Here is a 13066-nt window from a genome sequence, read left to right as displayed (position 1 = left end):
ATCATAAAATGAAAAGAATGTTGTTACGGATCTATAGTCCTGCCCTATATATTATAGGTTGTTTGTCGCACTCCATTTTTGACTTAAAATGATGTTCTTTTGCCCTAGAAGTCTCATCTCGGCAGACCTTGTGGTTAACTTTGCCTTCTCTCATCATATAACTCAAATCACCTTAGTTTGCATACATTCATACATATATACATGCCCTTGGTGGTTGCACTGTAGCTTCAAAAGTTTGATACTGATAGACATATCTCATGTCCCAGCTCTATAGGACTTGAATGGAAAATTTAATACCCAGAATAGAGGGAAAACAATGCAGCTGTTATGATCTGCTGTTCTATTCCAAGAATCAAAATGTTATGTTGTCATCTGTTGAGCAAAGTAATGACAGTTTTATGTTTGCTTTTGCGCAAAATTGTATGCTATGTGTATCTTTTTCCATACGATGCAATATGAATTTATGAACAAATCATACAATTTTGACAACACTTGCACAATGAACTAGATTAAAACAACATTTTGACTACTTTTTTGTTCTTTCTATCACTTTATTTGGCTATTGGCTATGTTACCATATGGATAAGGCTTAGTGAGTTTATGAAGTTTGGTTCCAGGGATATGGTGTTGTTCTTGTTAATACTGATGAAGCAGGTACCTTGTTTGTGACAAATTATCGTCTTCTTTTTCTGGTAAGTGATGCGCATTATATTTTCTATTACAAATTGTTGTCTTCTTTTTCTTTTTAATTTGTTATAAGCAGTTGTTTAACTCCAATAGTTGAATAACATTTTTCCTTACTTTTCAAGAGTGAGGGATCCAGAAATATTATTGTTGTTGGCACTATTGCGCTAGCTGCAATTGAGAAGTTCAACAAAATTGTGAGTCTGATCCCTATTTCCTTTTTAATGAACTTTTTTTTTTTCTTCTTCTTCTTCTTCTTCTTCTTCTTCTCTTCGTGTTCATGATGCATGATCTTCATTCGCTTATAAAAAGAAAAAGAAAAAAACAGGATCTTTATTCTTCAAATCTGTCACTCTGTCAGAGAACCAGAGTTGGTTTTGCAGTGCTAGGGAGTTAGCATGAGAGTGTTTTGAGGAATGAAATTAGGGTTCATGAGGAGCTATTTAATTTATTTATTGAAAACATAGTTGTTAAAACCAGGCCAGGATGTTAGTCTGATTCTCTGATCGGGTAAATGGGGTCCAACAGTCTTAGCATACGATTGACTTGGATATAATATATATATATATATATTTTATTGCTTATTTATTTATTTAAATTATAGATACATTGAGTGAGTATTAAGATTGAGGGTAATGCTGGGAAAATGGAGACCAAATTTTACGTTAGTTATTGCATTTGATAGATAATGCTGAATTAGGACTCATTTAACCAACCTTAAATAGATGAGTGGAGGCTTTGCTGAGTTGAATTATGTGTGTTTACTCTAATAAAACTTGGCAATTATGCTTTGCACCTTGCACCTGCATTTTTGTAATTGTTGGCCAACTTCAAATTCTTCTCATTGTTCAAAATTGGGCAAGCCTTAATTATTTATCTTTCTTTGAGTATAAAATGATTAAATCTTCATATTTGTTGCTTTGTTGGGAGGTAGGCTATGAAGCTTCCATCAGCACCTCGGCAGTCTGACAGGACTCCATCACGGCGACTTCTCCAGGTCATAGGTACATTATTTTACAAATTGCTCGTTTGATTTCTTTGTCTTTAGTTCACTTTTTTTGGAGGTCAAGGTTTAACACATATGATTTCAATAATGTTTGTATTTGTTGGATTGAGATTGAATAGAAATGCTAGACTGAATGATGTTTGGAAACTTTTGGAATAGAAGCGTCTATTGTATGTAGGCATATTGATTGTTGGAATGGTGAAGGTTCTGGAAGTGATTTCAGTATTGGAGGCGGTTTAAGTGACAAGAGTGGAAATCAGTTTTCCTTCTTTTTTTTTTTCAAAATAAAAAAATCTGTGTTCCCCTCTCCTTGTTACTTGTAAGCAAGAATTAGTTGATGCTGTGAAGGTTCACGGTTGTGGTTGGGGTGGTTGATGGTATTAAAGGTAGTTCTGGTTGCAATGGGTGGATTTTGATGCGGTCTGGTAATGGGAAAGTGGTGGTGTTATGGTAATGATGGTTTTGGTATTTAAAGCTAATATGTAGTGGAAGAAAGTTTTGATAGTTCATAGTCTTGGCCAAGAATTGTGATTGGATTTTTCAGAACATGCTTTGGGAAATCTCATCAGCTGTAGTAGGTCCAAAATTTTGTGTACAATGGAGTAAGGGTCCTTGAACTCGGAATGATTAAATAAACTTATTTACGCCATGTGCGTAAATGTAATAACTCAAAGATAATAACTAGTTGATTATGTGATTCATATTCCTAGTTAGCTTGGTAAGCCATGTGCGTCAATTTAAAAAGACTATTACGTTTCGCCATCGTATGCAAAATTGTATGTTATGTTGTCATCGTATGCAAAATCGTGCAACAGCCACGAGATGGCCCAGGAAACACCTCAAACACCTCGGGACAGACCAATGTGAGTTGTGAAAACTTACGGAACTAGCACGCTACTCCCGGTTTGAAAACTAAGTCAAAAAATGCACTTTTCCACACTTAGGCTTGAAAATGGGCCTTTGAGGGCCAAAATCGTGCAACAGCCATGAGACGGCCCAAAGAACACCTCAAACACCTCGGGAGGGTCCAATGTGAGTTATGGAAACTAACGGAACTAGCACGGGACTCTCGGTTTGAAAAGTAAGTCCAAAAATGCACTTTTTACACTTAAGCTTGAAAATAGGCCTTCGGGGGCCAAAATCGTGCAACAGCCACGAGACGGCCCGGGAAACACCTCAAACACCTCGGGATGAACCAATGTGAGTTGTGAAAACTTACGGAACTAGCACGGGACTCCCGGTTTGAAAACTAAGTCCAAAAATGCACTTTTTCACACTTAAGCTTGAAAATAGACCTTCGGGGGCCAAAATCATGCAACAGCCACGAGACGACCCGGGAAACACCTCAAACACCTCGGGATGGACCAATGCAAGTTGTGAAAACTTACGAAACTAACACGGGACTCCCGGTTTGAAAACTAAGTCCAAAAATGCACTTTTCCACACTTAAGCTTGAAAATAGGCCTTCGGGAGCCAAAATCGTGCAAAAGCCACGAGATGGCCCATGAAACACCTCAAACACCTCGGGACGGACCAATGTGAGTTGTGAAAACTTACAGAACTAGCACGGGACTCCCAGTTTGAAAACTAAGTCCAAAAATGCACTTTTCCACACTTAAGCTTGAAAATAGGCCTTCGGGGGCCAAAATCGTGCAACAGCCACGAGACGGCCCAGGGAACACCTCAAACACCTCGGGAGGGACCAATGTGAGTTATGAAAACTAACGGAACTAGTACGGGACTCGCAGTTTGAAAAGTAAGTCAAAAAATGCACGTTTTTACACTTAAGCTTGAAAATAGGCCTTCGGGAGCCAAAATCGTGCAACAGCCACGAGACGGCCTGGGAAACACCTCAAACACATCGGGATGGACCAATGTAAGTTGTGGAAACTTACGGAACTAGCATGGGACTCCCGGTTTGAAAACTAAGCCCAAAAATGCACTTTTTCACACTTAAGCTTGAGACCTTCGGGGGCCAAAATCGTGCAACAGCCACGAGACGGCCCGAGAAACACCCCAAACACCTCGGGATGGACCAATGTGAGTTGTGGAAACTTACGGAACTAGCACGGGACTCTCGGTTTGAAAACTAAGTCCAAAAATGCATGTTAAATTGTATATGTTATGGATAAGATAATAATTGTCTAACTGACATTTTTTTTTTTTTTTTGTGTTTCATTTTTTTGCAGATTCGAGATTTGATATGGACGTGTTTGGTAATTTGGAGGGCCGATGGTAGCTCATTTTGTGTTTTTGTTCATATTACCTTACATGTATTTTGGTTGTGTTGTAAATTTTATATTTTTGTTAGTATTACGGGGCATGTTTGGTAATCCGCCCTTGATATTTTATTTTTGTTGATATTAGTAGACATGTTTTTTGTTGGATATTAGGAGATGTGTTTGGTAATCTGCATACGGTTGATATTATATTTTTGTGGATATTAGTAGACGTTTTTTGTGGATATTAGGAGACATGTTTATAATCTGCATGCAGTTCATATTGTATTTTTGTGGATAATGCTAAAATTCGATTGTGATGATTATGAAAATGAACAGATTTTTGTATTGATTTGTAATAGATATTTTATTGAACAGGTTATTGAAATGCGCAGGGAATTGTTACTGAAAAAAAAAAAAAAATCGGAAGAAAATAGTACCTCCATTTTCAAAATTTTTAATTTTTATTAGTGACGAAATAAAAAATGTCGCTATTAGTTTTAAAAAAACATGACGAATAATTTTGTCACTAATGATATAGTACGAAACAAATAATTTCGTCATATTTGCTGAATATTTCGTCGCTAAATTGAAATATTTGGTGACAAGATATTTTTTGTCATTGAATAAATTTTTTTTTTGCTCATTTTAGTGACGAATTTTTTTGTCACCTTAATCCATATCATTGGTGAGGAAAACTTTCGTCACCAAATATATATTTTAGTGACGAAATATTTCGTAGCAAAAAATAATTAAAATAAAATATTATTTAGTTTTGGTGACGAAATTGGTGTCTTAGAGGACGAAAAATTCAACATTTGGAGACGAAACATTTCGTCGCCAAAAATGAAAAATAGGTGACGAAACTGTTTTTCGTCACCAGGTACTTTTTGTGACGACGTGTAGGCCACGAAAGTGGTGACAAATTTTTTTCGTCACAGATCACTTTAGTGACGAAATTTTGATGTTTGGAGACAAAATCAATCTGTCACCAAAGACCTTTTTTGTTGTAGTGAGCGTCGGGTTAGCTCTTGTTTTGTCAAGCCAACCTTTGTGCCTCGCCTCGAGATTCCTAGTCCATTTAAGCTACTGCTGTTTTGGGGTGTTCGGATTCACCCTTCTGTTTCTGTTTGTTTTGGTTACGAATATGACTTGTTCATAAAAATCTTTTTGCATTCAGACTGTCACAGCTCATTGGACACCTTTTATTTACTGTTTTGGCTTCCGCCAACCCCTTTACTCTGTATTACTGTCATTACTGTTTAGCAGGCCTTTGGTAATCACGGATTACTGGCCGGTTACGATACCTAACCCATAGGAGCGGATTTGGATCGTGACAATAAAACTCACTTTAGAGTTAATTTCTTATTCATTCGTAAATGATTTTGTCGAACCAATTGCATTGTATTATTCACCATACAATATAGAACACTTCACCACTCCTACTCAATAAAAATAATAAATGGGACCCACTTTTAATTTTGCTCGAAGTTTGCTGAAATCATGGTTTTCATAAAATCATTTCTAACAAATAGTGTATGCAAAAAATAAAATAGAAAAAGATGTTTGTTATATATCACTTTATTTTTTCACCATTTTATATCATTGGAATACTAACTATTGGTGAATGTGAGAGGGATATTTATTTATAAATCCATTTTTATAGCCTAATAAGTCCATAAATTTTGTAATGTTCCATCAAGTCCCACATATTTAGACTTATATTCTAATATGTCATTTTTCCTATATTAAAATTATTATGTAGATTATTTAACCCTTATAGACTTTTATTATAATATATATATTACCATATATCTAGGAGAGAGAATATTAATTATTAAATAGAATTTATTTGTAGTATATATAAAACATTGTATATAGAATATGAAAGATTATTATTTTTAATATTTTATTTATCTCAATGTGAGGAATTTACTTAATCAATGATCTTCTTTCACTATTATTTTCTATTAAGGTCCTGCCATGGAAGAATATTTAGAAGAAAAAGTTAGATGTAGTCTGATAATAGAGATGCTAATGGACTCGCAATAAAGGGGATGGTAAACCGGCGATGCATAATCATTTTTTTTACCACTGTTACACATAAATCATAGTTTCTTTGTCGATTTGTATAGCCACCAGTATTGTGTAGTTTATTCATCGGTGTTATACCAGCGTTGATTATATACATATTTTTCTAAAAAGGTGAGTCAATATATATGAATTGTTTGATAATTTTTTATATATTGTTTGATGATTTTTTGTATATTGTTTGTTACTATGCTTATTGTTAAACAATCATTTTTGTTGCCATTAAACAATCAGAATAGTCGATTTTTTTCTTTCAATTTTGTTTCATATTTTCATATTACAATGTGAATATTCACATTGGTATGAGCTTAGTTTTTTTAAGACTAATTGTATGTTAATTATCAATTGTGAGTATTCACATTGCACTTTTGTATGAGTTTTTTTTTTTTCCGAAAGTTAGGGGTTGTTTGGGATGTTCTAAATAAGTGCAATTTTTGTCTTTTTGGGCTAAAAAATTGAGGAAAAAAAAATGGATGTTTGGGTTAACTTTTTGACTTTTTATGGAAAAATATGTATTAAAAAATTGTACAAATTAGTGTGTAGGGAAAAATTAGAATTGAGAGTTGTATAGCCGTAATTTTTGACTTTTGGTGAATAGTAATAACTTTTTAACTTTTTGAATAACTTTTTGACTTTTTGACAACTTGCCAAACCTAGCCTTAGTTGTATATTTGTTATTTTTATTACTTTACTTGTTGATTGAACAATTATTCATTGAACAATCGAAATAGTCGATTTTCACTTTTTTCAATTTTGTTTTATGTTTTCACGTTGCAGTGTAAATGTTTACATTAGTATTAGTTTATTTTTTTAAGGCTGATTCTATGTTAATTGTAAACTGTGAACTTTCACACTGTATTTTGGTATGAATTTTATTTTTTCAAATGTTAATTCTATATTTATTGTTTATTGTAAACATTCACATTGTATTTTAATATGTGTTTTGTTTTTCAAAAGTTAGTTGGATGTTTGTTGTTTACTGTGAATATTCACATTGTATTTTGATCTTCGTTCAAATTTTTTTTGTTGCGTTATTTTTAAAATTTTTTACATTATAAAAAATTTGAAAGTTTGTAATTTGAGATTTTTTCCCATAGAATGAAGGAGAGATTTTCTCCATAAAATGAACAATTATTGTTATTTTTTATTGTATATTAGTTTCAAAATGGAAACTTGTGCGAAAAATTAGACGGATGATTTGGTCATATTAATTAAACAAGATCTAATGGAATACTAAAAAAGGAAAAGATGGGTTAAATGAAATAAAATACTTAGAAAGATGATTTAACAAAAAATACCCCACAAATATATGTTGGGATTGGGTGCAAATTTTAAAATTGCACCCAAAAAAATTCTCACAAATTTATCGTTGAAAAATGCTATAAATCACCTTTTATCACTGCCTACATACACTTTTGTTTAAGGGAAATTTTGTCAAAACTCTTCTATTGGACCCTTATTTGGTGAAAAGGGCATCCCAATTTATTTTGCTTCATAAATCCCCTAAAGAGAAAACACATAATTGAGCAAGGGTTAGGTAAAATATTTTTTTTTTCTTGGACAATATTGCCAAAGTAACATATTACTGTGAACCAGAGTAAAATGTTACTGTCAAATTAAATAACATGTTATTGTTACTGTTTACATTAATTTCGACAGTAATAATTTTTCTTTTAAGAATTTCATAGTCAATATGGATCTTATTAGGAGTGTATAAATGGCCCGTGGGCGGCTTGAAGCCCATTCGCGGCCTAGGGTGGGCCTGGCCCGGTTGTCCAGGCTCGAGTCCAACCCAAGACCTTGGGCCTAGGTCGTCATTTTGAAGCCCGATCTAGCTTGCTGGGGCCGATCTGTGGCCTGGCCCATCGACCCACTCAAAGCCCGGCCTGCCGGAGCACTACAACAAAAAGCATTTTTGGCGACGGTTTTTAACAACCAAATTGAAATTAGTCGCCAATTGTATATAATTGGCGACAATATACTAGTTGGTCACCAAAAAATAAACTATTGGCGACAAGTTGAGATTATTGGTCGCCAAAACGTTTGGCGCCAACATAAATTTCTATGCGGGAGTGTTAAAAATGTTTTCGCAACCAAATTAATATATGGTGACGAAAATTTTGGTCGTCGTTTGAAACTTTTTGGCGACAGAAATAAATTAGTCGCAGAAAGGTGAATAATATTTATGGCAACCTAATGATTTTCGTCACCAATAAATTAATAGGTCAAAACCACATCATTTTGAATCTGTCCTTTTTTTAAAAAAAATTTATTTTAACAGTAGACTGATCCTTTTAGGTGAATAAACAAAGAAATGACCTAAATTGTTCATCTCTCTCTTCCTTCACAACCTCAAGCGGCATGGCAGAACACACAGAGACACGAGTTTTGTCTTCTCTTCTTCTTCTTCTTCTTCTTCTTCTTCTTCTTCTTCTTCTTCTTCGTCTCTATCTCTTTCTCCCTCTCCCTCTTACTCTCACTCTCTCACACCGCCTCCGCCTCCTCTTTTTCTTCTTTGTCTTCAATTTCATTCTCTTGTTCGGCATGGTAGAGCACAGCACAGAGCTTGCCGCTTTTTCTTCTTCTTCTTCTCTCTTCCTCTCGCTCTCTCGTACTGCTAACTGAGCGCCACCGACGACATTCCCTCAAACGGTGCTTCCCTTTCATCTCCCTTTCTCATAGCGTTGATCGCGACCACCTCTTTGGTCGCTACCCTCTTCTCTTCTCTCTCTGAAATTCTAATTTTGGGACTGCGATCCATATAGAAGACGGATTTTGGGACTGATTTTGAGACAGCAATCTTTCTCTTCAAATATATATATATATTTTTTTCATTTGTTGTTTGCTTGCTTGCCTCTTGCATTTGGGGACTGATTTTGGGACTAATTTTGGGACTGCAGTCTTTGTCTTTAATTTTTTTTTCATCTGCTGTTTGCTTGTTTGCCTCATGCATTTTTCTCTCTCACTTAGAATTGTTATATACCTTCCGTTTGGTCATAGTCCTAGTTGTTTTCTCTCAAGTCCCGATCATATAACTGCTGAAATTGTATTTATTGTCTTATTTAGAAGTTAACACAATTGCTATGGTTATTGGAAATTAGATTTATGTGCTGAAGCAATTTTATGAGTTGCTGGAATCATCAATTAGAAGCTGAATTTGTTATTCGAAAGTTGCAAAATTGGTATTTGTTAAATTTAACATTTAAAGACCCGAATTTTATTTGGAGGCTAAAACTATGTATTTAAGTGTTGAATGTACATGCTTAGTTATGAATTTTATTTTAATGCTACAAAGACAAGGAACTTAGGCTAGACAAGTCATTGTTCATGCTTTCCAAGTCATTGTTGTCTTATAAAACCATACATCCAGGTGAAGCACGCACAAGGAATTCACAATGTAGAAGTAGATAAGAACTATGAAGCGTACGTGTCTCCTGAATATTTTGATGCACAGCTTACTCCACTTGGTTGGCAGCAAGTGGGAAAACAATCAATGTTATGTTATTACACAAACTCATTTGGATAAAGATAAACTTATAATAAGTATCTTACTGCTTACATATACAGTCCTTAGCAAAATTTTGAGGCTAATGTTGTAGAAAATTTTGTACTACTGTAACAGGTTGATAATTTGTGTAAACATGTCCAATCAAGTGGGCTTTTTAAGGGGATTGATTTAGTCATCACGTCCCCTTTGTTAAGGTATTGATGCTGGTTTTCAGTACTCCCGTTCCTTCTATGGATATATTTTATGCATGATACTCTTCTAATTCTACGTAGTTTTTCATTCAGTTTTCATTAGATTGGACTAAAACCTTCCTTTTTAATTGATGATTAGGATTTAGTAATACTTGCATGAAAATGCAATTTTTTTTTCAAAGGGGGGGGGGGGGAGTAAAAATAAAAAAACATTTGCATTTTCGTTGCACTTAAGTGCAAGTATTTTGTAGATTTGAGCACTGCAGCTTTTTATTATGGATGAGAGTGAAGATTTGCAGTGGCCTTAATTTGTCTAGCCTAAATTTGAAGTTTTCAAATTGTACTTGTGAGTCGTGATAATGAATCGGTCTTGGACTCTTGACAATGACAAGGAGTTTGAATGTATGTTTTTGGAGCCTTATATAAATGCCTTGTGAGGGGATTCAACAGAGGGGAGGTTTCAGTGTTGTGGCTGCTATTTGTTGATATATCAAGGAGAAGCAGAAGTGCCTACTCCAATAATGCCACACATTTTGTTATAATGTGAATCTGTTATAATCAGCGTTATGAGAAAATGCTAATAACCTATTCGTTTTCCACCTTATCCCCATTTTCATTAATTTGGATCTACTAGAGTTTGTTTATTATTATGTGAAAATGTTTACGACTGTCTATATCTTGTAGTTAATATTTCATGAGTTAATCACTCTCTGTAATATTGGTTTTAGATATAACCCGTATGTTCAAGCTAGAAGCAGGATAAATCAACTCAAAAGGTTAGGCAACAGTGTTTATAAGGTTTGTCATCTTCCACGTTTTTCAATGTTTACTTTCAATTGTACAAAATGAGATGATATATATTTAAAAATCCTTGTTCATTAGTTGTAAATAAATGTTCATTTTGTAGGTTGAATTCATCTTGATGGGAGGTACTTTCATGTCATTGCCATCAGATTACCGTGATTACTTTATAAGGAATCTTCATGATGCTTTATCGGGACACACTTCTGTTAATGTTGAGGAGGCTATTTCCTACTCTGAGTGTGCTGTGAAGTGTATTGGGATGACTATAGAAACACAATAAATTTTTAGAATATAAAAACTTACTGTTCTTTCTTCCCTCATTATTCTAATTATTGCTAAATATTATTATAGGGGAATGGTGATTGAGAATTAATATCCACTCCATTAACCCCCATTGCCATCCCGAGTTGTGGGCCATTGTTTGTCCCATTGTCATATGTAGTAATGGTTCTATAGAGAACAAGAGAATTTTTAAGGAAATGAATTAGAAAAACATATTAATAGACTAATGTTAAGTAAAAATTTGTTATATGACTGAGATGTGATTGATTTTGTTTGATTATTTTAATGAATGGAATTGAACGAAAAGATTGTTAAATAAAGGGTCTAATAATAACGAATTAGCAAGAGGTTTTAGTGCTATTATTCAAAGAGTTTAAAATTAATATTTAAATTCATAAAAGTACTGCTTTTTATATACAAACAGAGTTGGTTATTTTTGCTTGTAGTTTTTGACTTGTATGATGCCATGCCATTGCTTTAATTGATATTTATTTTTACTTCAATCCAAGTTTCCACTCTAGGTTGTGTATCTGTCTTTTTCGGTAGTGAATTGTACATTTTTCAAATCTGTGATTTATTCTTTTTTGCAAGAATACAATTGTAGTCTAGATTATAAGTATAAGCATTTATTTAAATGTGTACATCACATTTTGGTTCGATAGATAGTAATATAATCGAATCGTTTATTGTTCACAGATCCATGGCGAGTAAGTATGACAAAAAGGTAGAAAAATTAAAAAAAAAAAAAAAAGCCGACAGAACATGAGTATCCTTAAATGTTATTTGATATTTTATTTCATGCCCATAACCCTCCATTAATTTTATGTATTGTGCGATTTTAATTTAAACTTCAATTTACAATTGCAAATGTTATAGGTTATTAGCTAAGGCAAAGAGATAAAAAAAAACCTGCAATCATTCGTTGGGGGCAATTACTACATCGAGTAAGCTTTGACTATTTGTTAGGGCATTTTTAATTTACTTATAGAATTTTGGCACTTCTTTTTTATTAAATTTGTGGTTAGAGGATTCACATTTTTTTCCTAAGTTTTGAGCATTCATGATATGACAAACACTTAGATGACCCAAGGACCTATTTGACATATAAATAAGATAAGACCAAATGAGCTAAATAGACTTGTAGGAACAAATGGGACCTCGATTGGATTTCCGGTTAGAAAATTAGAATGAAAATTGTAAAACACAAGACTTAAAAGGCCTGTTCAAGAGGTGAAATTGCGAAATGACCACCGAAACCACCGAAACTTGGCACGAACAGCTTGTTCAAGCCTAAATCGACTTGTAGGAACAAACGGGACCTTGATTGGATCTCCGGTTAGAAAATTAGAAGGAAAATTGTAAAACACAAGACTTAAAAGGCCCGTTCGGGGGGCCAAAATTGCGAAATGACCACCGAAACCACTGAAACTTGGCACAAACAGCTTGATCAAGCCTAAATAGACTCGTAGGAACAAACGGGACCTCGATTGGATCTCCGGTTAAAAAATTAGAAGGAAAAATGTAAAACACAAGACTTAAAAGGCCCATTCAAGGGCCGAAATTTCGAAATGACCACTGAAACCACCGAAACTTGGCACGGACAGCCTTTTCAAGCCTAAATAGACTTGTAGGAACAAATGGGACCTCTATTGGATCTTCGGTTAGAAAATTAGAAGCAAAATTGTAAAACACAAGACGTAAAAGGCCTGTTCGGGGGCCGAAATTGCGAAATGACCACCGAAACCACCAAAACTTGGTACGGATAGCTTGTTCAAACCTAAATAGACTTGTAAAAACAAACGGGACCTCGATTGAATTTTCAGTTAGAAAATTACAAGAAAAAATGTAAAACACAAGACTTAAAAGGCCCATTCGGGGGCCAAAATTGAAAAATAACCACTGAAACCACCGAAACTTGGCATGAGCAGCTTGTTCAAGCTTAAATAGACTTGTATGAGCAAATAGACTTGTATGAGCAAATAGCACCCGATTGGACTTCCCGTTACAAAATTAAAATCAAAATTGTGAAAATTCATATCGAGGTTTTTTTTTTTTTTTTGTCAATCTAATATTGTTTTTTCTTTTTCGTGTGACAGATTGGCAATGGTGGAAAACAGTTCGGGCTGCATTAGAAGATTTGATTTTGTGTTTTTGGAAATATTTTGACATAGGATTTTCGTCTATGATTTATGGATTAAATGTTTATCATCAAAATATTTGGTTTTGTGTTTTTGAAAATATTTTGACATAGGATTTGGTAATGTATTTATGGGTTTGATGT

At 34.1% G+C, this 13066-nt stretch overlaps 1 long non-coding RNA gene across 1 annotated transcript; it reads left to right on the top strand.

Moving 5' to 3' along the window:
* The first annotated feature begins 800 nt into the window (after positions 1-800).
* On the top strand, positions 801-4281 carry LOC145789819 (uncharacterized). Its single transcript, XR_014328208.1, has 3 exons — positions 801-881; positions 1619-1688; positions 3880-4281. It is a non-coding gene; the product is annotated as an uncharacterized LOC145789819 (long non-coding RNA).
* The last annotated feature ends 8785 nt before the right edge of the window (positions 4282-13066 follow it).

This window comes from Camellia sinensis, chromosome 1 (assembly GCF_055761805.1).
Source record: "Camellia sinensis isolate YWXY chromosome 1, ASM5576180v1, whole genome shotgun sequence".
Lineage (NCBI taxonomy): Eukaryota > Viridiplantae > Streptophyta > Magnoliopsida > Ericales > Theaceae > Camellia > Camellia sinensis.
Note: the sequence above shows the minus strand (reverse complement) of the source record. Positions and strands in the feature narration are given on the sequence as shown.